Source organism: Schistocerca nitens, chromosome 6 (genome assembly GCF_023898315.1).
Source record: "Schistocerca nitens isolate TAMUIC-IGC-003100 chromosome 6, iqSchNite1.1, whole genome shotgun sequence".
NCBI classification, from domain to species: domain Eukaryota; kingdom Metazoa; phylum Arthropoda; class Insecta; order Orthoptera; family Acrididae; genus Schistocerca; species Schistocerca nitens.
The window spans coordinates 82781244-82794254 of NC_064619.1; the positions used below are offsets into that span (position 1 = coordinate 82781244).

Genomic DNA, 13011 nt, shown 5'->3' on the forward strand with positions numbered 1-13011 from the left:
CTTTGACCGGAGCCGCTACTATTCGGTCGAGTAGCTCCTCAATTGGCATCACGAGGCTGAGTGCACCCCGAAAAATGGCAACAGCACGTGGCGGCGGGATGGTGACCCATCCAAGCGCCGGCCACGCCCGACAGCGCTGAACTTCGGTGATCTCACGGGAACCGGTGTATCCACTGTGGCAAGGCCGTTGCCCGTTTCTACGTTTATTACAGAAAATAATAGGGCATAAGAACCGAAAGTTGGTAGTTTCAGAAACCGGCTATTTTGAGTGGTTTTAACAGTCACGTTAAACTGGAGTGAAGAAACAAAACCGCCCTCCCACCATTTCGCCTTGCGACTGTTCCAACACCGTAGTAGTCTCCGAGAGGGAAGGATTAAATCGCTAGTAGGCTGCAAAAGCAGCCACCATTTTCACTTGGGATCTATCACGATGGCCTGCCTGCATAACATTTTTTCTCTGTTATCAGGAATGGATAACGTTCTACAAAGGGGTTACATGATGAACACCAGCAAAAGTAAAACAAAGGTAATTCCTAAGTAATCGAATTAAATCGGACAATACTGAGGGAGTTAGATAAGGAAAAGATACATTAAAAGTAGTAGATGAATTATTTGGCCAGCAAAATAACTGATGATGCCCAAAGTAGAGACGTTGTAAAATGTAGACTGGTACATACAAAACATATACATTTCTGAAGAATAGAAATATCTTAAAGCCGAATACACATTTAACTGTTAGCAAATTTTTTTTTCTGAAGGCATCTGTCAACCTTGTACCGAATTGGGGTGGACGATACACAATTCTGACAAGATGAGTTTACAAGTTTTTAATGTGGTCTTACATAACAATGATGAACATTAGATAGGTACGTCGGTTGACTAATAGGAGAAAAGAAATTTATAAGACAACCAGAATAAAAGGGGTATCGTTCCATAGGATATATCTTGACGCAGCAAAGAACCATCAGGTCGATAAAAGAGGGAAGTTTGGGGGTAATAATTGTAGAAAGAGAGCAAGGCTTCACCAGAACAAACAGGTTTAGGGGTATGTGCGTTATACTGGCTGCACAGAGATGAATAGGCTTCCAGAAGACAGGCTAATGTAGCGAGTAGCATCTGATCAGTCTCCGGCCTGAAAACTACAAGAACAATATTCTCGAGTTTCTACAGATCTCTCCACCAACACCGTTCTGATGACAATGGAGACGGCTGTCAAGAGCTCCTCAGTTTTTCGAAGTGATTGGCATGCAAAAAGCCGAGAATTTTTATTCCACTACCGTTTCTTTGTCCGATTATCCAACTCCTATAAACTCCCCTCGATGTAAAAATTTTAATTGGATGTGTTTGTAGGATGTGTGCTTTACTTACTTTTGTGATTTAGTCTACAGAAATACGAATGTTCCAGCGCTTAGCTTTCTCTCTGACGAGGCAGACACATAAATGAATTTCCTTGTCTTTTTTTTGGGAACCTGGCGCATCTACTCCTGCAACATTTTCCAGCAGACTGATCTTTGTGGCGTTGGATTGTGTAGCAATTAAATTGAAAAACAATAAATAAGCCCGAATGCATGCAGAAATAGAGAGAATTTAGCATCGTGAAGTTCTTAGCATCTGACGTCCATCTCATCTTCCATCACTACAAATGCTTCAAGACGAAATTTAATTCCAGGCTCACATCCCTGACAAGAAATATCAAAATGATGCAGAACGTACCAGTTCACAGGTTAGTTATACATTACTTGCGTTCACGACAAAATATTAACCATTTTCAGATCACTATGTAACACAGCTGTTTAAATTTATTAAAAATGAAGATATTGGTATTTAGCACTGTCCATGTTGGTGGCTACTCATTTTACTTCCTGTGTCCGCGCAAGACCATCTAAACTCTCTCCCTCCAAAACACTGTAGCTTTAATGGCCTTGTCATTGCACAAAAATAGATCTGCCTCTGAATACTCAAACTCCATCTGCGGTCACATGAGGAAAATCGTCTGTGTTTGGCTGCTTAGTTGTTGGAGCTACAGGGACCAAACTGCGACGTCGTCCTTCATCGTATATGTATCGAAACAGGAGTAATGCTCAGAAGAAGGACACAAAAGGCAAACCCAGGGAAGTCCGATATTCCTGTTAAGTCACTCTGCCCAGAACGCAGTTGGAGGTCCCCGGAGCACGGTATGTGGTGGGAGACGAACCCTCTGCAGTCCACCAGCACCACCCTACCGTCCGCTACCCCAGGAAACGAGCAGCACAGACAAGATGATAAACTTTCAGGAAAAATAAAACATTAAGAAACAGCAGGAACAAAAGAACAAGGAGAATAGAAAGGTGGGAAGGGTAGATGCCAGACGAGACCGCCGAGCGAGAGCCGCCATGGGACCCGTGTGTCAGAGCCGGCGACGGGTGCCACCCCAACCCCTCAGGTGGCCAATGACGTCAAACAGCCCCACCTCACAGAGAATCGTTTCTCTTTTCCATATTTAAACTGGTCATCTTGAGAGGAGCCCCACCTAAACATGTTTACTTTACATTTTGCGATTCCTGTTCTTAATGGATTCAGTGTTCTCCACGTACTATACTGTAGTTGCAGCCATTGTGTGATTTCCTCTTTCGGGTGCAGGTTTTATTTTGCAGAGGGTACAACCATAAACACAGGCGGCGGGTCACAGGTCGGCCTTGTGGTGGTACAGTCCTTGACTTGAAACGAGTTGGAACTGTTTGTTTGTTATATAGTAAATTTGGTGCTTTTTCTCTCTATTTCACAGTATACTGAGTGTCTGATATTTGGTTGTGCTATGCCCGAAAGTGGGTGGTGGATCATACTTAAATTTGCAGGCAAAATAAACTTGTCATGAATGCTACATTTGTTGCTAGTTTTCGATTTAATACTGGAATTGAAACACGCTAAACAAATTACTCACCTTACTGTCTTACACTCCGTCCGAACAGGACTCGGAAGGCCCAACAGCACCGACCGACCGCCGTGTCATCCTCAGTCGACACGTGGATATGTTGGGGCATGTGGTCACCATAGCGCTGTCCAGGCCATCGCCAGTTTCGTGACCGGAGCCGCCACTTCTCAGCCAAATAGCTCGTCAATTGGCCTCGAAGGGGCTGAGTGCATCCCGCTTGAACAACGCTCGGCAGACCCGAACGGTCACCCATCCAAGCGCTAGCCAAGCCCGACTGCGCTTAATTTCGGTGATCTGTCGGTAAGCGGTGTTACTGCTGCGGTAAGGCCGTTAATTATACATAAAATTCGTGTTTGTGAGGTTATGGAATAGATGTGCAAAGGCTTAACATACGAAATGAAAGGTACCTTCCTCTAACAGTATTCACCACTAACTCAGCCTTCGAAATTTTTCCACTGCTTAGACAAGAATGTCGAACTAAACACAGCCTCATAAGTTCCTACATTAATACAGCAAAGTGGGAAAACTGTTTTAAAGAGCACTAGAATCTAAAGAAACACTGGTACTCTGACACGAGCCGTTAAGTACTTTACTGCTACTGTAATGCATATTATAAGAGAAAATTACCTATCTGTACGCTATTACTATTGTAAAATTACTTACGTTCTGGTAGAGACAGAAATTGTATGTCTGAGCTAAGGATGGCGTTTAATTTTTGTGCATGATGGCATCTATCCACCTGGGAGAAATAGATACCCGTGTCACTAGCAGCCCCAGCTACAAATAAGGACGTAAAGCGATTCTTCTCCGAAAGCTGCGGCCGAGCGAGTAGGCAGTCTTCGCGTGCCAACTGGCAGCAGGCAGCAGGCACACCATCCGCTGTCAGCGAAAACAGAGCAATGGGAGACCGTTGCTAGGCGACCGCGGCTGTGACGGTAAACAAAGAGCCCCGTGTGGCACCAGGCGCTACAAAGCCTGCAATCTGGCAGCAGTCGTCGTTACCTGGTGGGGACCCAACACCTACCCAACGATCTACTGATCTACTGATGATCTACTGTGACCAATCTAAGATAATACGAAAACTGAGGGATATTCAAAGCATCTAACTGAACGAAGTCAGAGAACTAAATCACGTGACTGGAAAGCCGCCTTAAGACTATAGGCAAAGCGATTCACGGCGTAAACATTCCTAAGATTTCTCAAACACTATTTCCATCAGGCGACGATGTCGAAAGACCACGGAAGCTCATGTACGCACAATTTTTGTTAATAGTTTCTTAAACCGAATGCTGCAAGGAACAATGTGTTTTCGACTATGTACTTTGAAAGGTATTAACCAGCCTTTGGGAGGAGTTCTACAGTTGTTGTTCATGCAGATATTATTTTCTTAAGGAAGTCGTGATCTACACTTATAGTTAATATTTTAGGAAAATCTTGATTCAAGTAATAGTTGTATGTCGCTTTATTACCAAACCCAGTTTTGGCAACGAGCGCAGTGGCTAGCACACTGGACTCGCGTTCGGGAGGACTACGGTTCAATCCCGCGTCCGGTCATCCTGATTTAGGTTTTCCGTGATTTCCCTAAATCGCTCCAGGCAAATGCCGGGATGGTTCCTTTGAAAGGGCACGGCCGGCTTCCTTCCCCGTCCTTCCCTCATCCGATGAGACCGATGACCTTGCTGTCTGGTCTCCTCCCCCAAACAATCCAATCCAGTTTTGGCCAGATAAAAAGACCCTTCTCAGTTATTAAACATAACTCACTGGACATGTCTCAGATCAGGTCAAGGTTTACATATTCGTGATGGGCCGTCTTGTGCGGTCTTGCGGGTCACGGATTCGTTCAACGATTTCCGTTTTGGTGACCTCAACTGGGCGATGTCAGCATTTTTCAAGTTCAATCTTCTACGGTCTCATATAAAACGCATTAATCCTAAATAATTCTCCAGTGCGGATGAGAAAGCCGTATGACTTTCATCTACCTCAGTTTGTATCTGTCCAGCAGTCGAAACATACAACTGAAAATGTTTTATAGCAACCCTAAATGGTTCCCTTTCTCTAGCAGTTGCCAACAGTGAACAACTTGATGCATCTGGCCCAAACACTGTTCACAACTGTCACAAAAATCAGAGGTTGCTGCTAGTGAGTTTGCCGTCTGACATAGGCTGCGGTTGGTTCAGAAAAATTTACGAGATGTACCTAAGACCCTCATTCACATCATACAACATTATGCCATTAGATTTGGTTCTTCATATTTCTCATTTTCCAGTCAGCTTTGATAATATAATCCTCTGCAACCATTACCAATCGTCAAATAAATTTTATACATGGAATGGAAATTAATCTGCTAAAAACGATATGCATCTCGCCTCATGGACTGCATTGTTTATGTTGTTCTGGTAGGCAATATCTTTCACAATGCTGTTTCGACCATAGAAAACTCCTACATACAACATCCTGCGAAACACAGGTAAAAGTGAATTTCCATTTTGAGTTTATTTCAGTAAAGCACGCTGCGAAGTGTTAAACCAGCAATTCACTTTTTAAATGCATGTTCTGTAGTTCTCTGGGAAATCACAAAGGGAAAACTGCGTCGCTTGCAATCTAGATGAAGAAAGAAAAAACACATCCGGGAAATGCGAGGCGTATCTGCGTTTTTCGGTGCTGAAGTTTGAAGCAGACGTAATTCTGGAAACAACTAATCGATTTAGCTAGCCAACAAAAGATGCCAGCAGCGCAAGTAATTTCGCTACCTAAAATGCAGGTCATTGAAATTGCGGCACCAGGGAGCACAGCAAACAATGAGATTTTGTTTTGTGTATACATTACAATGAGAACAAGCACTCCATCTACAGGCCACTAGTGGCCCATCGGGACCATCCGGCCGCCGTGTCATCCTCAGCTCAGGATGCGGATAGGAGGGGCGTGTGCAGCACACCGCTCTCCAGGTCGTTATGATGGTTTTCTGTGACCGGAGCCGCTACTATTCGGTCGAGTAGATCCTCAATTGGCATCACGAGGCTGAGTGCACCCCGAAAAATGGCAACAGCACATGGCGGCCCGAATGGTGACCCATCCAAGTATCGGCCACGCCCAACACCGCTTAACTTCGGTATTCTAACGGGAACCGGTGTATCCACTGCGGCAAGGCCGTTGCCTACAATGAGAACAAGACACGATTCAATTGTGTACGTGATTAGGAGGTGTACAGGCTGCGAAATTTAGTAGACAGCTGTCTCGTGTGGTGGTAATAGCTACCTCTCAATCGCCTGTGCGATTAGCCGACCTGAGCTTGACCTCGCATGACAGATACTGCAAATGATGGGATAACAGGCTCTGAGTGGCCAAAGGCCACGTATTTGAACGGAATGACTGGTCTTGAGAACGCGATTGCCAGGGCAAAACTCGGATACTTCCTACCCTGTGGTGGGTCACAACTGCACAAACAACTTGCAGAAGTAGAAAAAAGACGCACCTCGAAGATCTTATCCGAATAGAGTGGAAATTAGTCGATATGATTTGTATTTGCAAATGGACAAATGATTACAATTTCAGAAAAATTGAATGATTTATTAGAGACAAAGAGTTTCACAAATTGAGCAATATAGTAATGCGTTGGTACACCTCTGGCCCTTATGCAAGCACTTATTCGGCGTGGTGCTGATTAACAGATTTGTTACATGCCCTCCTGACAGATATAGTGTGAAACTCCGTGCAGCTGTTGCGTCAGATCGTCAAAATCCTCGAGTTGATTGGAAGGAACTGCCCATAACACTCCAAACGTTCTCGAGCAGGAAGAGATCCGGTGACCTTGCTGGCCAAAGTGGTTTTTGGCAAGGACGAAGACAAGCAATAGAAGCCCTTGCAGTGAGCTGGCGGCTGTGTGCAGGCGGCCATTACATTGCTGAAATGTAAGTCGAGGACGGCTTGCCATGAAGGAGTAACAAAACGGGGCGTAGAATGTCACCGGCGTATTGCTGTTTTGTAGTGGTGCGGCAAGTGACAACAAGAGGGGCCGCGGTACCAAAAGTAATGGGATCCCAGATAAGCACTCCCTGCTGTCAGGCCATATGGCGGGCGATAATCAGGTAGGTATCCCATCTCTGTCCAGCGCCTCTCCACACACATCTTCGCTCGTCGTTAGGGCTCAGGAAATTATCAAATGGTTCAAATGGTTCTGAGCACTATGGGACTTAACATCTGGGGTCATCAGTCCCCTAGAACTTAGAACTACTTAAACCTAACTAACCTAAGGACATCACGCACATCCATGCCCGAGGCAGGATTCGAACCTGAGACCGTAGCCGTCGTGCAGTTCCAGACTGAAGCGCCTAGAACCGCTCGGCCACACCGGCCGGCGTGAAAATCATCAATGAATACGGAATATCGTCTCAGTTATGTGACTAGATTTGCGATTTCCTGTAAGAGAGGTCACAGTTCGTAATAATTGACGGTAAGTCATCGAGTAAAACAGAAGTGATTTCAGGCGTTCCCCAAGGTAGTGTTATAGGCCCTTTGCTGTTCCTTATCTATATAAACGATTTGGGAGACAATCTGAGCAGCCGTCTTCGGTTGTTTGCAGGTGACGCTGTCGTTTAACGACTAATAAGGTCATTAGAAGATCATAACAAACTGCAAAACGATTTAGAAAAAATATCAGAAAGGTGCGAAAAGTGGCAGTTGACCCTGAATAACGAAAAGTATGAGGTCATCCACGTGAGTGCTAAAAGTAACTAGTTAAACTTTGGTTACGCGATAAATCAGTCTAATCGAAAAGACGTAAATTCAACTAAATACCTACGTATTGCTATAACGAACAACTTAAAGTGGAAGGAACACGTAGAAACTGTTGTGGGGAAGGCTAACCAAGGACTGCTTTTTATTGACACGACACTTAGAAAATCTAACAGAGCTACTAAGGAGACTACCTACACTACGCTTGTCCGTCCTCTTTTAGAATACTGCTGCACGTTGTGGAATCCTTACCTTATAGGACTGATGGAGTACATCGAAAACGTTCAAAGAAAGGCAGCACATTTTGTACTATCGCGAAATATGGGAGAGAGTGTCACAGAAATGATACATGATTTGGGCTGGAAATCATTAAAAGAAAGACGTTTTTCGTTGCGACTGAATCTTCTCACGAAATTCCCATCACCAACTTCCTGCTCCGAATGAGCAAATATTTTGTTGACACCAGCCTACATAGGGAGGAACGATTACCACTATAAAATAAGGGAAATCAGAGCTCGTACGGAAAGATATAGGTGTTCATTCTTTCTGCGCTCTGTACGAGATTGGAATAATAGAGAATCGTGGAAGTGGTTCGATGAACCCTCTGCCACGCACTTAAATGTGATTTGCAGAGTATCCATGTCGATGTAGATGTAGATGTAGATGTAGAAATTCTCTTCCAGTCAATGAGATGCCAGGCCGCGGACGTGACTGCATATTGTGTCAATTTGTGTAATTGGTTACATCTGCTCTTATTATTATTATTGTTATTATTGGTACTAGTAGTAGTAGTAGTAGTAGTAGTAGCAGTAGTAGTAGACGTAGAAGTAGTACTGGTTTGGAAACGATAAATTAAAAATGTCTTGTAAGAGAAAATCCTTCCTGTTAAATCTTAGAAACTGCAACCACTGCAATAGCATTGTAGCGTAATATATTTGATGTAATGTTTTGGTTTGAGATGACCTATTATACCCGACATGTTCATGTATAACATGGTGTAATGCAGCTGGATGCGATTAGCAAAGATAATTGTTGACAATATGTGAAAAGTTGGTGTAAAAACCCGTGAAACTTCATTTGATGACGTGGATAAACCTCGCATATTATAAAAGTGAATGATGTACATCTGCATACGTGTATATCTGTATGTCTGTCTGTTCTCCTCCAAAATCACTGGACTCATTTCAGCTAAACTTGGTACACACATTACTTCCTATCTGGAAATAAATATTATAGGGCTAAGAACCACCAGCCCGCTATTGTGGTGGAGGTGATCAACTGATGTTGGTGAGGGAAAATGAGTAGGAGGAGATGGACAGAGAGAGGGGCAGAAGATGGGAAGACAGAGGGTATGGAGAGACTGACAGACAGGGGGGACGATGAGTTGTACTGAGACAGAGGGGAGAAGGAGGTTCACTAAAATGGGGTGAGGAGATGAACTTAGATGGGGGAAGAGGACGTGAATTTGCAGGGGAGGGGAGTTTGTCTTATAGGGAAAGGAGGTGATGGAGAGCGGGTAGTTTTGGATTGGCAGAGGATGGGGGAGGAAATGGACCGCGGGCAAAGGAGGAGATGGTGTAACACAAGACTGGAAGCAGTACATACCCAGGCAATGGCAGGTACTCAGCTAGTGTAATATAAATTTGGAATCAATTTTGCAAGTAAGAATATTAACCTTTCAGGCAAAACCATGTCAATAACGAGAGTAAGAAGTAACGTATAACGAACAGAAGATAAATAAAAATAAAATTAAAGATTCTGAAATTTAAATTCAAGAAAGTTCTAACCTCAGTATATTATTTATTTAAAGGTATTGAGAATAATTAACACAGACCAGACCACAGTAGCTTTTAGTTAGATTTCCTATGGATTATTATAACTTATTTCAGTATAGTGCAAATAAGAAAGAGGTCAAAACGGAAAACAGGCATCGTTAATGAAATATTAAACCTGTAGTGGTTAGAGAGAGGCGGAGGACGTGCTTTGACTGAAGAAGCAAAATTGAAACTGTCCACTGCAGGTTCTCTAGGATGGGCAGTACCAGAGAGCTCAGAGAGGTAACTGCGTTCAAAAGCATTTGTTCGAAGCTACAATGGTGGATGGTTGCTGTGTCTTCTTACCACAAGACTATATCGAAGGTGGCCTGTTAAGTCCAGTAGCCTGCCCCAACGCCCCTTCCCAAAACAGTCGCTCGCGCCACCTTGAAAACGGTGATAGTTTCTTGCGGATGTCATTATTCATCTTTCTCCAGGGTAATCAATATCTATTCAGCGTACGGCTATACAAACTGAAAGAGGTAACTGCATAATTTTACATAATAATTAGAACTGTATCACTGAATCTGCAAATTAATATCGAAATTTTCAGTCCATTCAATGGCTTTCTTTGCCACTTCAAAGAAATCTTCTAGATTTCCAGGGTAGGCTCGTATGTTACATATTTCTACAATGTCTTTGCTGGCCTGATGTTCACTGCCACAGTCACACTGGGAAGATGAAGCCTTTTCCCGTCGGTGGAGGCTTTCTGCATGCTAATTTCGTGTCGGTTATGAGGGTCTGATATTCCTCATGGCCAGTGCTGTTCCATTCTGACCACTTGCTATTTGTACTGAAATCCTTTGCTTTCAGCGATCCTGCAAATATGATCGATTACTGCTTCGTTTTTAATCGGCTCCTTCTAAGTGTAGGCACATCAAGGCGTATTGGGTGCTGGAGAATTTTAATCAGTTTTTCATATTCCTTGAGAAGAGCATTCAGAGCATTCAGTCTCTGCACATCTTGTAACGTTACAAGTATGTAGGTGAGTTATTTGTCCTGCTGAGGAGAGCTAAATTTCCTTGCTGGGGTAAGTGCTAGAGGATTCTTTAGCGCCAGGAATTCACCCAGAACAGATCCCGGCCATTCACTCCCCCTCCACAAGTATGGGAACAAGTCCCTCACCCCCCCCCCCTTTCACCACCTCCACAGCGATTAAGTGCATGCAAGTGTTCCCTTTTGGATCTTCCCCATAGAGTGCATAGTCTTTGGTCCACACCGCATGTTTCCAGTTGACCCACGTAGTTTACCTTAACTCGTTTCCTTGGACATCTTGGCAGTGTTTTACCGCTTCTACTTGTGCATTGTAGCAATATGCGCCTTTTTTCTTGTTTCCTTTGTGTCTTAACAGCGTTTGCTTTGTAGTTGCAACACTGTTTTACCGCTTGTGCTTCTACCTTGCAACAGTGTTTTGAAATGAGTGCTTTTAAACGTGAAGTTTGAGGAAACGAGTACATTTACCGAAGGCTTCTGAAGCTGCATGTTTCCCCAGTGAACTCACAGAAGCTAAGCGAAATAATGCATCCTGTTACAAATACTGGACCTTCGTCCACCTACCAGTGCTAATTACGCGATAAGGATATTACTTAAGTTAGCTTACAACACCACCAACAAAATATTCGTGGGGAAGGGCAAAGAAAAGGTGAAGTGAACGATGTGTGCCTTTGAAACAAATTCTAAAAAATGCTGGATGAATCCTCTCCAATCTGCATGAATTGTGTGTGAACTCAGAAGACCTAGAAATCTTCAGTGAACACGATTTCTTTTAAATCGAAAGAAGAAATGTAATTTGCTTCACATTCCATTCATTGCTTAAACCACCCTAGTCTCACAGTATTTTTGGAAAGTGTACGAATAATGATATTTTGCTCTCTGAAACACCAGCAATCATTTAATTGCAATGTTAACTTATTTCAAGACATTTGAGAAAGGTTTAAGTTTTAGATGAAGCAGGGACTCCTGCTTTTATCCATTTGAAATATGCAGAGTTTGTTTCACTGTAGTAAACACTGAAGGTCTTTTAATCATCTGTAATAGATTCAATAGAATGAAATCATTCATAACCACTGAACTCTATCATTACTGTTGAGCATATCACACTACCAAAGCCAAATGACAATTTGATCTATCAGATATCCTGTTGTATGTCACCTACAATTCGTGCACACATTTGTTTTATTTTAATGTGTTAATTAATTACAAGAATTTTACTGTATCAATAATGGTATGTCATTATAGAATTTGTTGTATTTATTACCTTGTTAATTTCACATACACGCAAATTGGTCACTGTGCTGGAGATCTGAAGTGCAGCCATTCAAATTTCAGTCTATTTTTTTGTTTATAAAGTACAAGCAGCCTATACTGTTTCTTTATATGGGGAAACTGTCTACACTTACCTTTGACTTATTATTCTCTTGGTAATCTATTTATATTGAACAGTAATATTATCAGTTACTTACACTGTACAGTTTAAAACTGCACAAGTGCAGACATGTATTATTATGTTGCCATATGAGAACTACTCTTGGATTCAAATGATTGCTTCTGCAATAATAAACAGCTTTGTGATTTTTATCTGCATAAAATACAGTAGTGGCTGGAGACAATTACTTTGGTAAGTATTTTTATTTTGAGCAAGAAATAATGTCTTAACTATTTCTTTCTATCATTCAGTTTCATATTATTAGCATAACACATAGTGCAGTCATACAAAAAAAATTAAACTGATGTGAAAGCTGTTGTCCATGTACTCATGAATTGTGAGATGTGATTGTATTCTTGCACCTGAATTATACCACTACAAAGAACTGAATATTTCGTTTCCAAATATTTATCCCCACGGTAGTCTCATCAGCTACGAAGAAATGGAAGTGCTATACAAGACCCTGTTTACATGGTCTAGGTGGTGCTTGATGTAATCCAGATTAATAAACATTTGAATACATGCAAAATGTTTTACTAACTGCAAATATACTAATATGTACTACAATATATAAACCTTTTACTTTGACACTAACAAGCAACACTTTTTTGGCACTTGGGACATCATGAAGAAGTCCTTTGAAGAGAAATGGCAGTACTAGTGATTTTTGTATTTGTTTGTAACAATACAATTCAGATAAATTGTGAAATATACAGCCATGACAAGTTAATATATGTGATTCACATAGACTTCCCACCCATGGGTTGTGTTTGTATTCTGTCACAAACTTTCAGCACACAAAAAATTAGAATTTTGAATCCACATACATTTAAAACAGGGCTAATATAATAAATCGGTAGCCACCATTTAAAGTTATCAGTTTGTAGCAGACATTGTTAACTCCCAGCTGCAATGTACATATCAGAGGAAGAGTATATTCCTTTTGTATGTATTCACTTGTGCATTTACTGGTATATGTACATCACCATACAGCACCTTCCAATAGCTCAGTCAGCAGCTGTTCCAAAAATGGCAGCTTCTGTGAGAGCAGATGTTGACAACTTATTTAACTTCAAGAGGACTGTTATAGATCACATGGGTAGGAAGTGCATATATGGTCAGTTCTGTGA

The 13011-nt window shown here is 42.2% G+C and overlaps 1 pseudogene; it reads right to left on the reverse strand.

The window, feature by feature from the left end:
- Positions 1-5948: 5948 nt before the first annotated feature.
- On the reverse strand, positions 5949-6066 carry LOC126191824 (5S ribosomal RNA; annotated as a pseudogene).
- Positions 6067-13011: the final 6945 nt, after the last annotated feature.